Here is a 22255-nt window from a genome sequence, read left to right on the forward strand (position 1 = left end):
ATATTTAGAGGTGCACACAGCTTCACCTTTCTCCCCTGGAGAGGCTGGCATCACTGCCAGGGCTTCTGGAAAGCTGGCATAGATGGGAGGGAGGAGAGCTTTAAGAGGGAATTCACTTTCAAGCTTTGGAAAACACATTTAAAAAATAAACTTTACTTTTTAGAACAGCTTAGAATAAGGTATTTTTTCCCAAAGAGAGTACACAGTGTCCCCAAATGTCCGCTTTCTCAATTATTTACATCTTACTTTATTGTGGGAACCTTGTTAGGATTAATGATCCTGTATTTTAATTTTCAAATTATTGAGAATTTTACCTCTGTAAAAGATTGTATTTAGAGGATTCTTCTCTCAGGAAGATCAAAAGGAAAAATGAATAATTAAGCATGTGTACCTATAGAATTGTCTTGGAGAACAGTTAGGTGTAGAAGTTAATGAAAAAAGTAGCACATTAATAAACCAAATATTTCTACCAAAGGTAAATAAATATTAGCAGCATTAATGGCACTAAAGACTATACTCCACAGCATCTCTCTTTTGTCTTTTTACTACACACATTCATTATTTTTCTCAGTCTCCTTTCTTCTCATGCCAAAGAATTAACGCCAATGCTATATAACCGCAATTACAATATTTTGATTCTTTTTATTCCCTCCATGCATTTTTATGACTTATTTCCCACTCTTGCATTCATTACTACAATTTCCTTTGCACACACATAAGTAGGAATAACCGAGTCTTGAATTCTAAAGAACTCTTCTGGGAACCATAAATCCCACAAGTTTCCTTTTTTATTTTTATTTTACGAATTCAAGTCAGAATTATCAACAAAACCTGACTGCTGTTTGAAGAGAGGTCAAGTAAGAGGCTGCAGCAGATACAGAAACACTTATATGTTAGCTATATTTGTAATAGGTCTAAATATTATTTTAAGTGATGGATAGAAGAAACTGCATGTCCTTGTATAATTGAATTTCAAGATCCACTGCTTATTAATATAGAACTCAAAAATTTATCAAAGAATCCTTGATAAAATTAAAAATTAATGGAAGCATTTTCCTGAAGTAATCTAAAAGTCTTCTAAAACCTATTATGCTGAATTTTCTTTAGTATATTGATGATCTTCATATAGAAAGGATAATAATTAGTTTACTGAGATGTCCTTAAGAGAGTTCAGAGAATTGTCGATTTATTATTGAACATTGAAATAAAGTAAAAATAACTGAATTATAAATATAATTCGATAATACTTAACTTATTATAATTTAATATATTTGCTAGGTCTAAAGTATGTAAAAATTAAATATTTAATTTTAAAATCAATGTCAAAAACTGATATGTAAAACTATATTGATCAATATGTAGCTGCGTACATTTCAATATTCTTACAATGAACACTAAAATAAACAAATCATACGAAAGCATTTCATTAAGTCACAAATATGTTTACTTATACTGAAAATAGATAAGAGATTAAAGTTTACCTCACTTTCTTTTGTATTCAGACAAAAGAGACTTTAAAAAGCTTATGGAAAGTATCTTCTTTTTGTCCCATTTTCCATGGTAATTTTCAGTTTCCCTCATATTTGGTCATAAAGCTGAAGAAGACAGCCACTAGAAGACCGCATCGACGAACTTTGTTGTCTTCTGACCCTACTCAACACTGCACCTCACGAAGAGACCCCCAGGATATTAACGCCAGAGCAGAGTGTGGTGAAGAAACCAGATGGGGCCTGGCTTTCAGAAAGAATAGCATCTGGCTCTTGAAGACTTGTCTTCCAGCCATCTAAGTGAATGTCAAGTAATCCCACAAAGAAGAAGAATGCCTGCCTTTGTGATCCAAGGATTCTAAATATTAAAATTAAAATCCGAAGGATGCAATGGTATTAGAGTTTTAATTGGGAAAACCCACTTTGCAGAAGGCTACGAATGAGAGTGGAAGTCCCTCCAGTGACTCTCTCCTGGTCATAGTCTAGGTATGTGGATAGTCTTGCTGTCAGATAGTGAGCATTATAAAATCAATTATGGATGCCAGGTTAAAGCATAATACTTTATCATTTGCTCTCCCTTTGATTTTCAAGTATCTTCTACGTTGTTAATATCTTCTGCTTTCTTTGCCAGAAGCTCTGGTGGCATAGTCATCGTGTGTTGGGCTACCACCACCCTCTCCACAGGAGCCAGAGGGGCTTTCTGCTCCTATAAAGAGCTAAGTCTCAGAAACCCACAAGGGAAGTTCTGATCTCGTCTGAAGGATTGCCATGTGTTGGAACTGACTCTATGGCGGTGATTTTAATTTTTTTTCAGTTTTATTGTGTTGTTGGTTTTGTTGTTATGTGTTGCCTGCTTTTGTTTTGTATGATTTTCTCTGTACAAGATCCAGGATAGGTAAATTGATAGAGACAATAACTGGGTTAATAATTACCTAGGGACTTGGAAGGAGAGGTTGTGGAGAAATATGGAGTTAACAACAATTATGACAAGAAAGAAGAAAATGTTCTGAAATTGAGGGTAGTAATGATGGCACCAGTCTTCTTAATTTAATTGAACTATTAAATTGTATGACATGTGAATTATATGCAATAAAATTATCTTTTCAAAAAATATGTAAGAATAATATGTTATGAGTGAGGTTCAAGCACGGGGATGTGGTATTAAGGCGAGAGCTGAGGTGGTAAACCTTACTACTTGTAGCAAACATGAGAACTCTAAGCAGGTGTCAATTTCCTCTCTCCTTGATGTCACCCTTTAATAACTGAGTGGCACTTAGCAATGAACTCTAAAACAGTAACAACAACAACTTTGTTGTCTCTAGCTAAAAGCTCAGAAGACGGACAGCATAGAAAGACAGAAAACTTCAGAGCAGCGGTTCTCAACCTGTGGCTTGCGACCACTTTGGAGTTGAATGACCCTTTCACAGGGGTCGCCTAACACCATCTGCAAACACATATTTCCCATGGTCTTAGGAACTGAGACACGGCTCCTCTATCCATCTCCACGCGGGTGCGCCCACATGCAGATATGCCCACATATGAATACCCGGTGTGAAGACTGTTACCCATGCTACACTATGTTTCAAGACAAAATTTCATTTACCTGTAATTAAAAGTAAATATTTTGCAATATATAATTACGTATTGTTTTGTGATGAATCACTATGCTTTCATTATGTTCCATTTGTAACAATGGAAATACATTCTGCATATCAGATATTTACATGACAATTCATAACAGTAGCAAAATGAGTGATGAAGTAGCAATGAAAATCATTGTATGGTTGGGGGTCACCACCACATGAGGAACTGTATGAAAGGGCCGCAGCATGAGGAAGGTTGAGGACCACAGCTTTAGAGTGTAACTATTCTACTCCAGCCAAAGAGCGGCAGACTGCGCTTCCACCCGCACCGCAGGTTGCAAGGGACCTACACGTCCACAATGGTCAGGTTTTACGGAGCCATCTCAGTGTCGACAAATGGCAAAGCTTCCATTAAAAATCACAGTGACGTAGCCAGAAAAAGGGTAAATTTAAAAGAAATGAGGAAAGACAATCAATGAATGCCAAAACTGAGATGGCAAAAATATTAGAATGATTTAATAGCGATTACTAAGCAACAGTTATTCCAAAAAACTTCTAAGAAAATTTACACACTTGTATTCCTCCAAATGGTATCCTGAATCCCTTAACCTGTATGAAGAATGTGGAAGTGTTTCAGGAAATAGGACTTTTCTTGCAGGTGCTCTAAGTTCAATGAAAGGAGATGATGGATAGAAGGTGCCCTGGTGATGCAGTGGTTGGGAGTTGGGCCAGGTCAGCATTTTGACAGCAGCAGCAGCTCTGCAAGGCACAGGCTGGGCTCTCTACTGCTGCAGTGTGGGAAAGCCCCAGGGGTTCCCTGTGAGTCCGCAATTAACTGGATGCCAGATGGAGCTGTCTGGAGAATGACTTGATTCACATCCCTTCTGTGTGGCTTCTTGTAAAGGAGGGGGGCAGACTGGAGACCAGAGTAGTGTCGAGTCGGAACACAGCATTGAGAGGACTTATCTATAAGCAATGGAACAACAGTGTGCTGGAACCTGCTAGAAAGGAGGAGCGAGGCGAGGCATAGAACAACTCCCGTTTCAAAGACTTCAGAAGAAACTGCGGTGGATGAGACCCTGATTTGGACTTGACTCCAGAAATTGTGGTATGATTTTTCTGAGCGTCCTAGGAAACGGAGGCATCTCTTTCTCCTAGTAACCTTATGAGAATGTGTCACAGAATGAAATTGCCCTGTTCATGGTCAACTTCATGGCCTTTGGCAAGCTGTTTTGTCCACTGTTTAGATTATTGTGTCCTTTCTGATCCCTGGTGTCCTTTAATAGCGACTGGCTTTTCCTAATAGTGCCCCCACAGTTAGCAAGCTGCCTGCCACCCTCACACCTAAGGGACATTCTGGTATTTCTTGTAAGTTTTGTTTCTTCTTCTGGAAATCTATGGCATATTCAGTGTTTTTCTCCGATACCACACTTTGAACGCATCCAGTATTCTCTCTCGTCTTCCGTTTTTCATTTTTCATTTTCCACATGTCTTCCTTGATTTCTGATTTTTCAACGGAAAAGAGCACGGCTTGGATGGGGCACAGCTTCCTCGCTCCTGAAAACTTTGCAGAAGCCTTTTGCAGAAAATGTGCTTCATATTCTTTACTTCTTGACTCTCCTCCCATGGACATTGCTGCTGATCCACGCAGAACAAACTCTTACAACCGAACCCCATTTCTTAATTGTAAAACTACTTCCGCATATAAGGAAGGTGTTACAGCAGCACCCTACTTCTTGGGCCCAAGGTCTGTATTCGTTTGCTGACGTTGCTGCAGCAGAAAGCTCACTACTGGGTGGTTACAAGAACTAACATTGAGGATAAAATCCAAATGTGGACTGTGGCTCTGTGCAGGGGGCTGAGTTGTTCTGTGTGTTTGATCTTCTAGTGCCGGGTGTTGCTTGGGGTTCCTAGAACGACAGCTGCATCTGCTAGCATTGCCATCATGCATTTGTACCCTATTGGCTCTTCTATAAATTAGAAGTATTTAGGTTTAGAAAACGCTTCACTATGATATTATCTCATTAACATAACAAATACAACCAAATTCCTAAACAGTATTACATCTATAGGTTTAGGATTTAGGCTTCCAAGACAATTCTAGAGGAAATAGAACCTCCACAGAGCCTCCCACGGCCATCATATACACATACGTTTAACTATATGCTGTCCTATTATTCTCCATTCATGAGTGGGAGACTAATCCAAATTGATTTAATAGCTAGAGAAAGGTTATCTAAAGTTATTTACTTTTCCATCTATTTTTATGAAAGTGCTTCTCAACTATAAAATAGGTATACGACATAAATACTCGATTTTATTGCATTTTCATTTTATCTTATCAACTAAAAGTTTCAACACATATCACAAAAGAAGCATGCACAGAACTTAATTTCTACACGGTTGCACCTTTAATGTTCTTATGTCTTGATTTATACATACAGCTTGTTTTATGGTTTTATAAAAGCACACACATATCTATATTCTTTTTAATAAACACATCTATTCATAAAGACCAAAAATCAAACTCATTGCCATCAAGTTCACTCTGACTCATAGCGACCTGGTAGGACAAGCTAGAACTCCCCCTGGAGGCTTCTGAGACTGACTCTCTCTAAGGGCAGAAAACCTCATTTTTCTCATAAGGAGAAGACATCTTGGTGATTTTATAAAAACAAAGGATGCAAGTATTTCGACAGAATAGAGAACATTACCCTTCTTTAGCCTCCTAGAGCAAGGGGGTTTTAATCTTAGTGGCTGGGAATAGGCTTACTGGAATGATGAATCAGTTTCAATGTTTATTATCTCTCAAATAATCTGTGAGTTGAATATGAAGTTAAAATGCTGCGTACTTCTGTACGGTGTACTGCCAGTATTACCTAAAGCAGAACCATACTCTTACAAATATTCAAGGAGCAAACTAACTAACCAAAAGAGCTAAAAAATAAGCTATATATAGGGCCCAGTGATAATCTCAGAAAGGCACATATTAAAATTTCACTACCTTTCTAACTGTGAGTGAAAGCATCAAGCGGAGAAGTAGTGAATTTAAATCTGAAATGGAGAATTGATGTAGCTTCACCAAAAATCAGTCTAATTATTTCCTCATTTGGGGGTTTTTGCTTACTGAAAAATAAATTACTAGATTTTATGAAAAGAACAAACACGAGACTCAGGTTTGTATCTCCTACCACCTCCCCTAACTTGAAAAATTGTCCCATCTTTGAAACCCACAAATTTTCACACACATTTATGCACACAGAGAACACACACACACACACAACATTATAGAAAAGAAAACAATAGAGAAGAAAAAAAGAAGAGAGAAAAAAAAAGAGCTCTGTGTTTCACAGGCACATACCCCCTGAAAAAAACACACATATACATGCATGCGTTTTCATAAACAATACCTCAATAATGTATAGAATTAAACTAATATATGCTAATGGCATGTCATGGACAACTCATGGGCTAGAAACCTAAGATCTGCTGGTCACAGATGATAGCAGTGAGGAAATAATATGACAGATGAAGCAATAACCTAGCAACTTTATTGCGGAGATTTTTCCACATTCTATTCACATGGACTTCTTCCCTCAGACTCGCTCAGAGACAGACTGCACACATCACTGTCGCTCCAACCTTTCATGTCACTTCCCAACTTCCTCTCTGTTTGACTTTATCCTCTTTTTTTCTAAGGTGAAATGGTATTACTAAAAGTCTCGATATTTTCATTTTCAAGGGGACAGTTTGAAGACATATGTGATTTAGAAGCCTCAGTGTGCTGACTTGTGGATGTGCTGGTTCTCAAACAAGCTTCATCCCTTAACACCAGGAGGATGTTTACCAATCCTCTGCCCCTGAAATGTGACCGTGTCCACCTACAAAACGTTCTCTCTGGAAGGTGTACTTGCCAACACTGTTACAGCAAGTTATCCGCTATGTCACAAACATGCCATATTGGTGGTGATACTGGTAAGGACCAAATGGATGAAATTTCATTAAAACTCTCATTGGCAAGTCAAAATTCAACTTCAGCTGGCCCACACAAACATGACTTTATGTATTCCAAAACATTGATAAGGGTAGCATCTGACTTTAGGGTTAGCTTATCCTAATCTATGTAATAAGGATTTCATTTCATTTCATTTTTAAATGCCTCTTCCTACTTGGCTTTCTTCCAGGGTTCTATGTTGCTAACAGACACAAGTCAGTTCTGACTCATAATCTGGTTTGTTCTGAGCCATCCTCAAAGGGATTAGGTGCACCACTGTGTCAGTCTGTCTCATCGAGCGTCTTCCCTTTTTACACCGATCCTCTCCTTTCGCAAGCCTGATAAAGGAACTAGTATTCTCCTGACAACAGGTCCAAAGCATGTGAGAAACATCTTTACCTTCCTTGTTTCTAAGGACTTTTGTTGATGTACTTCTCCCAAGACAGGACTCTATAGCATCTTTTGTTTTTGCAGTTTCAGACTCATATGATATCAAGTTTAATTTAGCCAAAGTATAAGACTTTCTTTGAAAAGACTCAATCCAAATTAATATTTTTATTGTAATCAAGGCTAAATTTCCATTCATAAATCTAATTTCTAGAGCCAGTAGAAATTGACCTTTCAAACAATTATTTATTTATCAAGCTGGTGGCCCTCGCATATTCCTAGCAGTTAAAGTAGAGTCAAATGTACACAATTTTTATGAATTAAAAATGGAAACATAGGCAGTCGTCATGGGAGTATCTGCATCCTGCATTCCAGAACAAGAGTGTTTGGATGTTGAGCCACAAAAACTAGTAGAAATCCATTATGAAAGCAATAGCTAACAATCTAGAACACAGGTTAGCATTAGCCAGTGTCCATTATTTATCGGCATTACCACTATCTCCGGTCCCTTTCTTATGATATTCAGTACCCACCTTATAATCATTCCTCACTCTGACTCTCCAGGAAACAACTAGAAGTTGATCACAGCAAACTGATGATAACCCTATGTTATGCTGTGAATGATATTACCTTTGATGCCTTTGAATAAGACTATGAATGAATCTGTGTAAATAGCTCATTACTGATCACTTGCCCTCAGATTTATCTAGATCCTTCTTGAGCCTGTTCATGTTTTTGACTTTTCCACCTCACAAGATAATTATCTCCAGGGTTCTATTTCTAGAGGCATGTCAAATACTTTAGTCTGTTGTTTATTATCCTTCCTTTAAAAAATTATTTTAAGACTGAAATTTTTCAGCCAAATAATGAAAGCATCAAGGTATTATAGACTCAAGCATTAGAGAGCTCTATGTAGAAATATACACTTTAATTGTGATCCCCGTTGATAGGGGACTAAAAGAGTATAAAGTTGATGTACGTTCAGCTGTTCATACAGAGGGAAAACTGATTATTAAATATGATGTATATGGCTTTTGTAATTAGGTACCATTGTGCAACTCTGACTCATGCCAACCCTATGGACAACAGAACTAAACGTTGCCTGGTCTTGTACCAACCTCATGCTTGAGCCCAATGTGGCAACCACTTTGTCAGTCTAGCTCATTGAGACTTCTTCTTCTTGTTAACTGAGAATGTTCCCTTTTTCATTGACATTCACTGTACCAAACAAGATGTCCTGATCCAGAGACTGGTATCTCCTGATAACAAGGTAGGTCAAAGTGAGTGAGAAGTCTAAACATCCTCTGTTTTAAGGAACATTGTAGTTGTAGATTTGTTTGTTCTTCTGTATGGGGAATACTCATATTTCATTAATTTGCAGATTGTGAAACTTTAAAAGGTTATAGAATAATCCTCATCCCTATTATTTAGTTTTGTGTTTTTACATGTTAAAATGTGTTTTGATGATTATAATTTTTAATATCATATTCCAACTCCAACATATGCAAATATAACAAGAGTTAAACATGCATGCAATTCAGTTGCCATTTTAACTTGTTATTTCATTAACCATTTCTCCAATATTACAAAAATTGTTTTATTTAGTACATTTTAAATACAATGTAAATCAAAGAAGTTATGATCTTAACATAAAATCATAAAATACCTGAATGTCTTTAAAGTTTCAGTTTCAGATAGAGAGCTAGATAGATAGAAGTAAAGAAATAAAGAGCGATACATACTTCCAAGCACAAGAGTGAGAACAAGTGAATGTGGTAGAAATTTAATAGATAGATTTGTTATATAAGCCTGTAAATGACAAAGTTAGTAATAGTGTAGTAAAAGGGGAAAGTATCATTTCACGGCAATGTTTGGCATTGCAAAACTACTATAACACCTATAAATAAAGCATGGGAGTACAATCAAATGTTATGGCTTGCCTTTGAAAGTTAGTTTATTTTCCAAATAGCTTTATGCATGAGCTTGTTAATGCCATCTAATTAATTATATTTTACTGCAGATAGTATCATGCACCTCTGTAATATCATTTCTGTCTTAAAATTGCCTGTCATGTTCCAGGTCACCATATCCCATAACTATTTTAAGAAGAATGAACAATTTGATATTTAGTGTTGCTAAATATACAAAGCTATAATTTATTTCCTTGAGGCAAGAGCAGTTATTCTTTTTAATGGTTTTGTCAAAAGTAATATATATCCAAAGTACAAACACATGAATGATTTGAATTACTGTGCAGAACTGGCTGCTCTTCTCTGATGACTTCAAGTGCAATCAGTAGATGCAATGTCTCTCTTCCTGTAACAGTTTATACAGACATCTCCTTTGGCATTAACTAAGGTGTATGGCACATGTATACATTCATCTATATATTCACAGTCGTTCCCAGGCTTCTTATTATGAAACCACCCTGTAATCCTCTGCTGTATTCTCAGACCTATCTCAACAACATTTTGAACATGAAGGAATCTACATTTAATTTACAGAAATTACAAATGACATATCTGTAAGTCAGGATTCATATCTGTGGTTGCCTTGGACTGGAGATGAGACAGGGCATGCTATAAATGAGTTTAAGAGAAAGTTCTAGAATGAAGGGAGTTTCCTAAAAGTGAATATGGTATTGTTTGGGCAACTCAATTTTTTTCTAAAATTAATTTAACTTTACACTTACAACAGATTAATTTTTAATGTTGCTATTGTGATATGTGAAGGTTATAGGATCATCACTTTGACGGTCCTCAATTCATACACATGTTGTTTCCACGTATCCATGGCTGTCTCTTGAGTATTATCACTTGCTCACTCCCTCCTTGTGTTTTTGTTCCACTCTTCCTTCTTTCCTACCTGCTGAACTCTTCTGAGCACATGCTGTCCTTTGGACCTTACCTGGTCGGTTATTCTAACACAGAGGTGACTTGAGGTCCAGACTTGGAAAATGCCTATGGGCTATGATCTTGGGTCTTGCAGCACTCTCTATCCAATAAGGAAGCCTGCTTTCTTTTCTTTCCTTTAGTCCTCTTGACAGTGGTGGCTTAACACCATTGAGTCTGGTTCTTCAGGATTCATGATTGTGGAAACTGATTGATGTCCGTGTGGTCCATGAGTCCATGGACTAATGGTTTCTATATATTTTTAGATGTTCATTACTCCTCTTTCCTTTGGATAGAGAACAGTATGATTCTTTTGTGGCTTTTCAATTATATATCAGTAAATTAGTTAAAAATGACTGGAGGGCCCAGTATAAACAAATGTAAAACTTCTATAATACAAATTGCCTGGAGGTACAGTGGTTATGAGTTGGTTTGCAATCCACAAGGTAGCAGTTCAGAACCACCAGCTATCTGAGGCTGAAAGACAAGGAGGGCTCTCTACTCCCATAAAGGTTTAGAGTCGCTGAAAGACAAGGAGGGCTCTCTACTCCCATAAAGGTTTAGAGTCTCAGAAAGCCACAGGGGTAATTCTACCCTGTCCTATAGAACCACTATGAGTCAGCATCAACTTGATATCAGTGAGAGAGAGAACACAAATAACACATAGACACAGATTAAAAATTAAAAAAGGTTATAGGAAAATCTTTTTTTAAATGTGATAAAGAGAAAACATGCTTAACGTATAAAGTAAGTTACTGTATCTGGGGTTTCAATTCCAGGCACAGATTACAAAATAGAATTTTTCTTGAACTCTAAGGGGGCAGAAAAGTTTCATCTTTCCGTACTCTCTATTTCACTCTTAGGGGTATTATGTGAAGTGAACTTTGTCAGTATGTTTATTAAGCCAATCTTATGTGTAAGACCACACTATAAATGCTTAAAATGAAATATTGAATACAATAGAGAAACATATCTACAATGATTTATAGTAAGGCTTATTTATTGTCAACAGAGACAATGAGTAGATATATGACTGCATTAATGAGGAATATGATATCTTGAGGTATTAATGAATCCTGCTAATGTCAAAGAAGGTAATGTTATAAAATATGACTGGACTTATGAAAGTAAGTTTGCAAATTATTGTTACTATTGTTCAAATTCATACTTGCATGGGTTTATTTCAAACAAATGTATTTAAACATGTTTATGTACATGATAGATGCCTCTTCCTTTGTTCCCCCAGCAATACATTTGTCTTAGGCTAGATATGATTTTTTTTTAACGTCCAATCCAAACAGCACTTCTGAGGGGAATCTGTAAAGGGCTGTTAAATACATTTATAGGAGGTCTTCTTAGGTTATGATGCTAGTTTGGGAGAGATTCATAATGAGTAATCTTGATAGATTTCCTACACTGAAAGGATTATCACAAGGCTTTATTATTAGGAAGGTTTTAAAAAATCTAAAATTGTATTGTTGAGATAAGTACAAGGGAAATTGTGCCAAGATTTTTATTACATCCCCCCACCCTACAAACAATGCATCTCCTCCTTCTCCCAGGATGCACTATTACTTTCTTGTTCCCCATAACTCAACAAACATTTCAAAGAAACAATTTGAATAACTCAAGGATGTTTTGACATGGTATAAATGGAAGAGTACAGAATTCTTTTGGGAAGGGTTTAAGACAGTGGTCCTCAACCTTTGGGGGTTGAACAACCCTTTCACAGGGGTTGCCAGATTCATAAAAGTAGCAAAATTACAGTTATGAAGTAGCAACAAAACTAATTTTATCCTTGGGGGGTCAACACAACATGAGGAACTGCATTAAAGGGTCGCGGCATTAGGAAGGTTGAGAAGCACTGGTTTAAGAGATGCCTTCAGATGAGTATAGGCCTAGAGGAGAGGGAGGATACATTGAAAAACAACATCTTTACTCTTAAAATTGTTTAATAAATATTTCTGATTTTACACCAACACTTCGTGACTTAACCCTGTATTGCTTATTAATCATGGAAGAAAGAAATAATGGAGTTGAGAATTAGCCTTGGAAATGAACGAAAAGCAAATACAAAGGCCCTGAGAAAGACATGTAGAAGTCAAGTGTGTCTAAGCTCAGTGAATGAGAGAGAAGGAAGATCAGGAGCCAGTAAACAAAACTGATCAAGCTCACCTACCCGACACGACCGCTGAAGACAAATGGGTGCATAAGCAAATGTGGTGAAGAAAGCTGATGGTGCCTGGCTAGTGAAAGATATAACATCTGGGGTTTTAAAGGCTTGAAGATAAACAAGTGGCCATCTAGCTGAGAAACAACAAAGCCCAGATGGAAGAAGCACCCTAGGCTGTGTGATCATGAGGTGTCAATTGGATCAGGTATCAGGTATCTAACACCGAGAATAAAACCATACCCAAGGTGAATGAGGGGGTCATGGAGTGGAGTCCCAATGCCCCTCTGTAGACTACTGGACATCCCCGTACAGAGGGGTCACAGGGAAGAGATGAGCCAGTCAAGGTGCAGTACAGCACCAATTAAACACACAACTTTCTCTAGTTCTTTGGTGCTTCCTTCCCTTCAATATCATGCTCTCAGTTCTACCTTACAAATCAGATTAGACCAGAACATGCACACTGCTACAGACAAGAGCCTGCAACACAGGGAATCCAGGATAGATAAATCCCTCAGGGCCAACAATGAGAGTAGAGATACCAGGAGAAATAGGGGAGGGTGGTGGGAGAAAGTGGGAATTGATTATAAGGATCACCCTAGAACCCCCTCAAGGGAACAAACAATGAAAAAGTGGGTGAGGAGCGATGGAGGGACGATGTAAGATATGAAAATAATAATCTATAACTTATCAATGGTTTGTGAGTGAGAGTAGGTGGGGGAGGGAGGGAGAAGAAATGATATTAAGGGCTCAAGTGGGAAGAGAATGCTTTGAAAATGATGATGGCAGATATGTGCAAATGTGCTTGACACACTGGGTGAATATATGGATTGTGATAAGAGATGTAAGAGCCCCCAATAAAAGTATATATATGTATATTAAGTATAGGAGTGGAGTCTAGCATGTCAATCAGATCATGGCCAATGAGGCCTCTGTGGTGGCATGGCCTTCTGTGGTGGCATGGCCTTCTGTGGTGGCATGGCCTTCTCCTGAGAATTCTAGGAAGTCCTGTATTTCTTCCTTGGAGGCTGGAGACATCTTCTCTCTCTCTCTCCACACTCTCTGGGAATCATTCTGCTGCCAGGACACAAGTGACTCCCTGAAACACATTCTTGAGGAGAAGCCACATGGACCTACCCAGATGCAGCCAGAACCATGGACCTGGAGAAGACATGTAGAGGCCCCCGTCAGTGCTGAGATGCTTACAATGCCACTGGATTCAAAGACTTTCTACCCATTGGCCTGTGATCGTCCTGCATTCGGCATCTTTGCATGTGTTTCATCAGTCTGAAGGACTTTATAGATTGGTATTGGACATATGGGCTAAAATCAGACTTATGGGCTTTGACTGGACTGGATTGGGATGCTTTCTTAATGTATAATTACCCTTTATATAAAATTATGTCTTCTAAAAAAAACTGATCGAGAGACTATAAAACTGATTTCCTTTTCTTTCGTTAGCAAGTCAAGGAAAATGACAAACCATTTTAGCTCCATAAGCTTTCTTCTCTTCCTCCACAGATGATAGCATTACCTAAGTTCATATGGGAAACTTATGTTTAGGATTTGTTTAGCAATTAACATAAGGGTACATTGAATGAGATAGGCAAAAAGTGGGTTTAGGATTTCAGATGTTGTCTTTGATGTGCAAGATTTATTTTCATGACCCATTAGAAAAATTAGATATCTCAGAACAAAGAGCTTTAAAGCACGATGTTGCCGAGCTATAGAAGTGTGTCTTTATTCATGTCTATAGGGAACAATTCTGAATTTTCACTGCCCATGGACTTTTGAAGAGGGTTGGGTAATTTTTCAGCTTGGTTCCATGACTCTAGTTGCTTTTCTCAGATAGGGTTAGGGTTAGGATTGACAGTATAGTATATCTTAGTATCAATCTAATATTCCTCTCTAGCTTTAAGTTTAATATTTGAGTATATCAGAGATGGTCCACTACTCATGGAAAGAAGTGCAGCTTCGTCCTGCATGGATAAGTCAGCATGAGACCGTCTCGTTTACTTTCTACTCACCGTTATCCTCCCTGTGCGGTGTGTGTTATGCTAAAAATAATAATGAATTATATTGATGTGCACTATGTGACTCCCACTCTTCCATTTTTATCAGGCTCATTGGCGGTACAGTGGATTCAACATCGGGCTAGTACTGAGAGGTTAGTGTTTCAAACCCAACAGCCACCACACAGAAGAGAAACAAGGAAATGTACAGCCTCAGAAACCATCCGGTGCAGATACACCCTGTTCAAAAGTTTGCTATGAGTCATAATTGACTTATGCCACTGTTTTTCAAATTAAAAAAAAATTCCTTATTGTGCTTTTTAGGCCATAAATTTCTTATGAGTAATGCTTAATTAATTGGTTTTGCCTTTTTGTCTTGCTTCCTGTCCTGGTAGTCAGTCTCTAATGCTCATTTCAGGTACTGCCTTCCCCAATAAGCTTTCCTTGATATTTCTGCTCAAAACGATCACTTTTTTTGTGGTTTTTAAAGTTCCTGTAATGCTAGATCTGCTTTTCCATCACTATGTTTATCACCTTGAAAGAGACTAGTTTCCATTCTGTTTAGAAGACAGTCATGTCACTTTCCCCTGCATTCCGAGATCCGGCTCCAATTCTTGGCAAATAGGATATGCCTCGCTCATGTTGGATAAATGAAGAAGTGAACAGATGGATGAGGGGGTATGGTCAGATCAGTGTGCCTGTTGTTAGAGACCAGTAAGTTACTTCTTATCCACAATGGCCTTATGTACCAAAGAACTAGCCGCCCCCACAGCCATCTCAGTGGTATTTTCCTCTTTTTCACGGACTTTCAGCTTTACCAAGCAAGATATCCTTCTCCAGGGCCTGTTCTCTCCTGATAACATCTCCAAAATAAGTAAGACAGACTCTCATTAACCTCAATTCGAAGGCAGCATTCTGGCAATACTTCTTCCAAGACAGAGTTGACAGTTCCTCTGGAAGTTCATGATAGACTCAATGTGCTTTACTTCAGAGGCATCCATTATGCTCTGGTCTTACTTCTTCAGGGCCCAGCTTTTGCATATAAATAACCAACCAATCAAGCAAACAAACAAACAAACTTACTGCCACGGAGTCAATGCCAACTCCTCGCGGCCCTGTAGGACAGAGTCGAACAGCTTCTCTGAGTTCCCGTGGCACTAACTGCGTGCAGAAGTAGAAAGCACACACATAGGTGACAGAAAATACCATGAAAATAAAAGGCAGGCCCTTTTTAGTCCTCAAAGTGTTTTTTGGGCTTTTCTTGCTCTTTAAACATTTATCAAGGTCTTTTTGCAGCAGATTTACACAATGCCGCACATTGTTTCATTTCTTTTTTCCTTTCAATGTATTTATTTTTATGCTGCATCTCACATTTCTTTATTAAAAAGGTGAGGAGTGAGGTACGGATTAATATCAAGGTCAACCTTGAACTTCACATTTCCTCCTGCCGACTATCCCCTGAATGTGCTCCACCCTTTATGTTCCCAGTTCCTTCCATAGTGAATGAAAAAACATGATCCCCAAAGCCCTGGTGCAAACTCAAGGCTTCTGTTTCCCCAGCGTTTCTTCTCTCCTCTGGCCTCTGTTGCTGGGCAGGACAGGTGCATTCGTTTGAATGCTGGGAGAGCTAAAGGGGGCTGCGCAGAGGGAGGGCTTCCCCTCCGGGACAGGGAAGGAGGAGTACACCGTAGTAAAGAGCCACCTCCATTGCCTTGGGCACAAAATGGGCCCTTGGTTTCAAAGGAATGACATCGGTGCTAGAAGAAAAAACTTTAGTCCTTTGGGAAAAGAGACCCAGAAGCCCCAAGTCCCCTCTTCCTGGAATAGACCTTGCTTGACTGTTTGCCCTTCTGGTGCTCCCTACAGATCTGGAACTGCCCTCCAGGATGCCCCTCACTGTGTCCTCAGTGCGTGGCCATGTTCTCTGTTCTCGTGTGGCCGACAGCAGAGAGGTCTCTAGTTTGCATAGTTCCAGGAGATTCCCATTGATGTCTGTGGCAGACGCCACAGCTTGCACCTGCAGGGCTTCAAAACAACAGGTGGTGGTTTGGCTGAACACCTTTCTAAAGAGCACCCCTAGGGCGAGCCCCACAGCTGCCTGACTATACCCGAAGGTGATATTCTTTTGCTTTAGGGTTTACCAAATTGCTCAGGTTCTCACCCATCTTCTCCTGGTCTCCCAGCACAGAACCAGGAGGGACAGCACAGGGCTCATCTCCGACTCACTACCACTGAGGCCACGCCACCTATAGGACAGGGTGGAACTGTCCCTGTGGTTTTCAGAAACTGTAACCCTTTGGAGGTATTGAAAGCTCTATCATTCTCTCCTGGAGCTAGCTGGTGGTATTGAACTACTGATCTTGCAGTTAGCAACCCAATGCATAACCACCATGGCTGCAGGAAAGCTCTTAATCCCAGTTCCCTCCTCCCCCTTAGGCTTAAGGGGTCTCTGAGGCACCTGGGCCAACCCTAACCTGAGGTCCCCAGGCCACCAGGCTTCCACATAACTCATAGGGCTGGGGACACGGGGAAATGTCCAGCACCTCAGCACTGGACCTGAACCCTGACTGAATTCTTGACCCTGTAAGGGTGCCTTGGATGCTTGGCCTGGTTCTGGCCCTTCACCTCCAACACTGGTGGAGGCAAGAAGGCCACGTTGGCAGTCAGGTGTCCCACCATGGGTAGGAAACCATTGTTTCATTTCCTGACAGATATTTCCATGGATGTTGCTGAGGGTCCAAGTAAAATGACGTCCTTGACAACTTCAATCATTTCCCCATTTATCATGTTTGGTTTACTGTTCCAGTTGTGGAGATTTTTGTTTTCTTTAAATTGTGGCATAGTCCCCACTGAAGGCTATATATAATCTTTGATGTTTATGAAATCTTATCTCCATCAAATATGAGCATAGGTAACCCTGGAGTTATGTAAAATACAGGTGTCCTAGCTTCCAGTTTCACAGCAAGATGTAAGCCAGCACAGTGAGACAGAATGACAGACAAGCGGTGGGTCAGATAAACGGTCAGTGGAAAATCATCACCGTTTTACATGGAAGAAAAAAAGGAGAGTCGCAGGCTCCAGTCAAAAGATGACATTCTCAATTGCATTTACTTCCCAAGAGAATCGTTTTTTATTCCATCTTGTAGATGTAAGACTGTCAACACACTGGCTCTCCTAGACAATTTCATGTCATGACAAATACACAAGGCTTAGTTTCAAACTATTTTACTTCCGCTATTTCAGGCTAGATTTCTGTCATCTAAATATATGAATAAGGAACCCTGGTGGCCTGTCAGGTGAGCACTGGGCACTTATAAGTAAGTGCAGCAGCCCACCAGCCCAGTGAAGGGCAGAAGACGAGACTCTTCACAAGACATGTGCAGTCTCGGAATCCCTCTACAGGGTCATTATGAGTTGGATGGACTTGACAGCCGTGGGCTTGCTTTCTGAAACTATACGAATAGTGAACGTGATTTCTGGTTCAAGTATTGGTAGTCTGCCTGCCCCAGAAGATATATCCAAGAAAAGCAGATCACTCTTCTTTTTTTTTTTCAAGAGAGAGAAAAGCAGCCAGGAAATAGATATTAGAAATGATTTTATCCAACACTTCTTCCATTTCCTAAAACAATTACAACTCAAGAGGAAACAAAAGTAAATGCTAAAGAAATTCTCATGACTGTTTTCCTAATTTGAATCTGTAGCTATTAAGTTAGGCTCACTGGGGATTCTTTAATGATAATTGTTAAAGATCTAATAAAATTGTAAATAATAAAAAGTATAGCAATATCATGATCAATTAACTTTATTGTGTATTCATTGCAATTTTCAGGACAGCTATGGTGAAATCTTCATTACAGATGGTTTGCGAGGTGTAAAAGGCCAACTCCCCTTTTTAATACACATCTTCATCACCTTTATTGTTTGAAGCAATTTATTCATAGAATATTAACCATAGAATGCAATCATAAAATTTGCCTCAAAAAATTAAACTTTTTCATTCTTTAGGCATAATTTGCATTTTATTTTTAATGCTGAAATTATAGTGGCAAAATTACTTATGTAATAAGCTCAGAAACTCAAACTCACTGCCATCAAGTGACTCATACTGCCCCTGTAAGACAGACTAGACTTGCCAGTATGGATTTCTGACGCTGCAACTCTATAGGGAGTAGAAAGCTTCATCTGTCTACTTTGGAGGGGCGGTGATTTTGAACTTCTGACCATGGGGTTTGCAGCACAACATGTAACCCATTACAACACCAGAGTTTTACTTGTTTATAAATTCAGCAAACCTATTACATAATGTATAAACATTACTTATATACAGTAGGAGCCCTAGTGGTGTGGGGATTATATATTGGTCAGCAGTTCAAAGCCACTAACCACTTCATGGGAGAGAGAGATGAGGCTTTCTGCTCTTGTAAAGTGTTACAATCTTGGAAACTCACAGGGGCATTTTCCTGTCCTGAGGATTAGTAAGTGTCTGAATTGAGTTATATACATTATGTATACCTTTAATTCTAGTTCTAACTTGTTGATTTAAGCTTGTATAAGTCACTAGATAAAGCACTCATTCAAATCACTTCTAGCCCTTCAAGGGATATACACTCTTGTATCTTAATTCATGTGTCAGAATCGACTCATTCATAATGAACAATAACCATAGCTTAATGACCTCATTTGTAAAATGAGTTTAATAATAGCAACTAAATGAGTTAGTAACAATATTTCAAAAAGTGCCTGATTGTAAGTATGCAGTGAATGTAAATTTTTAGTGATTTAAACGGATCATATTTTCGATGATAAGTTTACTCCTGCATTGGAAGGAAGGGCTTGGCTACTTGTGGGCTTTGGTGGTGTGTCCTTGGGGACGGGGTGGAGCCGCCCAGCTTTGAACGGCCAGCGTGCTTCACCACTGCACTCCTAGGGCTCCTTGTTCTGTTCCTAGTCCTGAGAGCAAAGGACCCTCTGTGATCAACTGAAGTTGTGACACTCAAGGCCAAAGAGATTCCTTCCAGGTTAGCAAAATCTGAACATCAAGTCAGTGAAAGGGATGCATCTCAAGTCAACGAAACCCGCTTTCTGGCACTTTCTTCCTTGTGTGATAAGCCTAGTACTTTCTTCTCTTTCCAGAGTCATCAGTAAAAGAGAATGTGTGTTTGGTGTGTGGAGCAAAACTAACAATGCAATAAAAGGTACTGAACCCAGTGCATCTGTCTAGATCTCAGCGTTGATAGGCCTAATGGGATGGGAAAGAAGGGCACTTGGAAAGTGATTGGAGTTTGCTTACCCTTAAAGCTTCTAATAAGTCATATAAAGGGCCAGACAGGATGCAGGTGGTTGAGCTGGCGATCATTTCCACCCTGTGTTTCTTTCACGCAGTAGGCTGTTCCAATTCACCACGTCGGAGAAAGCGGCGAATATTGATGCCCATCAGTGCACGGCCACAATTGACACTACCATAACCAGAAACCATCCTTTTACTAGGTCACCTATAGAGTATTAGGGCTGCAGGGCTTGGGATTCTCACTTTTCCTGTGCAAGGTCACTCTACATGTGGATAAGTGGATGTTCAGATACAACCACTTTATGTCTACATATGTGTTTTCTATGGCGAGACCTTGATGTTGCTCACCACCCCCCCAAGCCAAATGTCTGCCCGAGCACACACATAGTTAATGTGCTGCTCCACAGTGTGAGTCCAAATCAGGTAACTAGGAACAAAGCCTGTTGTGTAGGTGGTTCCTAGCCTTGCTTTCAAACATGAAAAGCAATGTGGCAATATATATAACTGAATGTGCTGCCTACGGTTTCTCACAGTGCTAACATCCACGCCAGATCCATCAGAAAGGAAGCATCATTACTTTGTGTCTAAATATTTTAGAGGCCTAAATCAAAGAACACGTAGCATTTTGAGAATTGCTTTTGCCATGATACTCCCATCTGGGAATTGCCTGCCTATTATTCTGAAAACATTCAAGACTTGAGTCCTAAAGGGAATATTTACAGAATATGATTAACAGGCAAGAAAACCAAAGGGTTGTAAAAGGGGTACGTAGATCATATTAAATCAGGACTATTTTTTTCCTAATATTTCCTACTGGTCATCCCAAAGTCAATGCCATTTCCATGGTATTTATTACTTTACTTTTAGCTTTAAAATCCCTTTGCTTGGAAATAGTACTGTTAGAATACACTATCACAAAGTAAAGGAGAGAAACTAACATCAAGAGTTACTGTAATAGCATTCTTAATTTAGAATATATTACAAGGGAGACGTTGGACAGTGTAAGACTTGACAAAATAATAATAATAATAATTTATAAATTATCAAGGGTTCATGAGGGAGAGGGGAGTAGGGAGGGAGGGGGAAAATGAGGAGCTGATACTAAGGGCTCACATAGTAAGCAAATGTTTTGAGAATGAGGATGGCAACAATGGATGGATGTGTGGATTGTGATAAGAGTTGTATGAGCCCCTAATAAAATTATTAAATTAAAAAAATTTTTAAAGAATATAGTATAGTTAGAAGGACAATAACATGACAATTTTTCTGGCCATCTGAATACACATATGACAAATATATCATTGTTGGCAGTTGTTGCCAAGCCCATTCAGAATCATGATGATCTCGTGTGAACACTAGAAGGGTTCCACAAGGTTCTCAAGGCTATTGAACTGCCAAATTTCCAAAAAGGAAGCCAAAAGAGGTCAGAGATGAGCCCCACCCCATATTGTCACATGTTAGGCTGGAGGTTTCTCCTAACTCTCATAGCTGACAAAACAGGAAGTATACAACAAGCTAGTTGGAAGCAGAGGTGTCCCACGTCAAAGTCAGCAGGTGGCTTGTGGCTGCAAAGTCCAATGAATCTAAGGTTGGTAGGTCATGGGTCAGGCTGCTTATGGCTCCCAGGCTTAGTAGGCAAGATGATGGGCATTGGCTCAAGTCCACAGAACCAAGAACCCATGAGCCAGATGCACCAATAAGCAAGCAAGCGCCCCACAGTCTCTATTTCCCTAGCAAGTAGATCACATCCCCAAGGAAAGTTCATCAGGTCTGTAATCTGTAAGGGAGTTACATTCCACTCTAATTTTACAACGGATTGGCAGATTCAACAAAACAGTTCATTGCACACTGATAGCTAACAACATGGGGATTGCTAGACTTTTACTGCCAAACCACTGAAATCCCAGTCAAGCCCTGTTGACACAAACTTAACTATAACTGTGTTGCAGAAACTAGTTTCAATGATATTCAAATATCTTACAAAAATTAAGGGCAGGAAGGTGGGCACCTGGGCATGAGAAACAAGCTAATATAATAAGAATTTGCTATCATGTTTTTCTATATAAGATAGGCAGGAGAACTCAATGGGATTGATGGTTCTGAGGGGCAGAGGAGAGGAGGAGGTGGGGGAAAGAAAGAGGGTAGTCAACAAACCCAGGGACAAGGGAACACGAAATCTAAAATAGCTAGCAAGAAGGGTGTAGAATGCCTGGTGAGGCTTGACCCAGTGCAATGTAGCTGAGAGGAATTATTGAAAGCCAAATGAAGGTTGAACATGATAGTGGGACAAGATGAAAATAAAAGGAAATAGAAGAAACTAGGAGGCGAAGGACATTTATAGAGGTATGAATACAGGCACGTATATATGTAAATATATTTATAGATAATGATAGGGAAATAGATCTATGTACATATATTTATATGTTAAGTATTAAGGTAGCAGA

Source organism: Echinops telfairi, unplaced genomic scaffold, assembly GCF_000313985.2.
Source record: "Echinops telfairi isolate 266 unplaced genomic scaffold, ASM31398v2 ScPeMD7_25;HRSCAF=90, whole genome shotgun sequence".
Classification (NCBI taxonomy): Eukaryota; Metazoa; Chordata; class Mammalia; order Afrosoricida; family Tenrecidae; genus Echinops; species Echinops telfairi.